We start from the raw sequence: 2080 nt of genomic DNA, 5'->3' as shown, positions 1-2080 counted from the left end.
TTCCAATCACGTCACCTAGGGACCATTCTACCCGCTGCTCTGTTTGGACGCCAGTCTCTTGTCTCTCTCTTCAGCAATGGTGAGGCGGATACCCTTTCCACGGGGAAGAGAAATCCATGGTTTGTTGCCTTTGCCAATAACAAAAATGTTGGAGAGTCGGGTGGCAAAGCTGTTGCCATTGGCATCTTTCACGTGAACCACATCAAATGAACCAGGGTGTCTCTCTCTGTTGGTGATCACACCAATTCTTCCCAGGTGACTCCCCAGTCACCATACACAGATTACCAGTGTCAAACTTGATGAAATCAGTAATCTTTCTGGTTTCCAAATCAATCTGAATGGTGTCATTGACCTTGATGAGGGGATCAGGATAGCGGATGGTGCGAGCATCGTGAGTCATCAGATAGGGGATTCCTTTTGTCCCCACAAAAATCTTTCTCACTTTGCACCACTTGTACTTGGCCTCTTCGAGTGTAATTCGATGAATAGCAAAGCGACCCTTGGTATCATAGATCAGACGGAAATTCTCTCTGGTCTTGTCAATGCTGATGACATCCATAAAACCAGCAGGGTATGTTATATCAGTTCGGACCTTGCCATCAATCTTAATAAAATGCTGCATACAGATCTTCTTTACTTCATCTCCTGTTAGGGCATACTTAAGTCTGTTCCTTAAGAAAATGATGAGAGGGAGACACTCTCTCAGCTTATGGGGACCAGTAGATGGGCGAGGAGTGAACACACCAGTCAGTTTATCCAGCATCCAATGCTTTGGAGCTGCTACACGCTTCAGATGTTTCTTGGGACCATGAGCCATGGCTGTGCTAGGAACGAAAAGACTGTTTTTTTTGTTGTTGTTGTTTGTTTGTTTGTTTGTTTTTGTCTGTTCACTTGTTTCTTTTTTTAGATTCCATATAGAAGTGAAATTACAGGAGCGCCTGGGTGGCTTAGTGGGTTAAAGCCTCTGCCTTCGGCTCAGGTCATGATACCAGGTTCCTGGGATCCAGCCCTGCATCGGGCTCTCTGCTTGGTGGGGAGCCTGCTTCCCCCGCCTCTCTGCCTGTCTCTCTGCCTACTTGTGATCTCTCTCTCTCTTTCAAATAAATAAAGTCTTAAAAAAGGGGAAAAAAAGGAAGTGAAATCATATGGTATTTGCCTTTCTCGATCTGACTTATTTCTCTTAACCTAATACCCTCTAGATCCAGCCATGTTGTCACAAATGGCAAGATCTCATTCTTTCTTATAGCTGGATAATATTCCATTATATATCTATATACACCATATCTTTACCCATTCATCTACTGATGAATACCTTGAATGCTTCCATATCCTGACTATTATAAATAATGCTGCAGTAAACCTAGGAGGGCATATATCTTTTTGAATCAAGTGTTTTTATTTCCTTTGGGTAAATACCAAGTACTAGAATTACTGAAGCATATGGTAAATCTATTTTTAATTTTTTTGCGGAACCTGCATACTGTTTTCCACAGTTGTTGCACCAATTTACATTCCCACTAAAAAATGTACAGAGGTTCCTTTTTATCCACATCCTGGCCAACACTTGTTCTTCCTTGTCTTTTTAATACTAGCCATTCTGACAAGTATAAGGTGATAGATCTCCCTGTGGTTTTGATTTTATTTTCCTGATGATGAGTGATATTGAGCATCTTTTCACATGTCTATTGGATGTCTGTATGTATTTTTTGGAAAAATGTCTATTAAGTCCTCTACCCATTTTTCAATTGGATTATATATTGGGGTTTGGGTTTTTTGGGGTTGTGTGTGTGTGTGTGTTCTTTACATATTTTGGTTATTAATCCTTTATTATATTTATCATTCACCATTATCTTCTCCCATTCTGTAGGTCCCCTTTTGATTTTGTTGCTGGTTTCCATTACTGTGCAAAAGCTTTGTTTAAGTCTTAATAGTTTATTTTTGTTCTTGTTTCCCTTGCCTAAGCAGACATATCCACAAATAATGTTGCTGAAACCAATCTCCAAGTGATTACTGCCTATTGTCTTTTAAGAGTTTTATGGTTTCAGGTCTCTCATTTATTCATTTAATTTTTTTTTTTTTT

General features: G+C 39.9%; 1 pseudogene; it reads right to left on the bottom strand.

Annotated features, from left to right (window-relative positions):
• Positions 1-27: 27 nt before the first annotated feature.
• LOC132009227 (small ribosomal subunit protein eS4-like) lies at positions 28-823 on the bottom strand (annotated as a pseudogene).
• Between the last annotated feature and the right edge of the window lie 1257 nt (positions 824-2080).

This window comes from Mustela nigripes, unplaced genomic scaffold, assembly GCF_022355385.1.
Source record: "Mustela nigripes isolate SB6536 unplaced genomic scaffold, MUSNIG.SB6536 HiC_scaffold_8171, whole genome shotgun sequence".
Lineage (NCBI taxonomy): Eukaryota > Metazoa > Chordata > Mammalia > Carnivora > Mustelidae > Mustela > Mustela nigripes.
The sequence above is the reverse complement of the archived record's forward strand: the minus strand, read 5'-3'. Positions and strand labels throughout refer to the sequence as shown.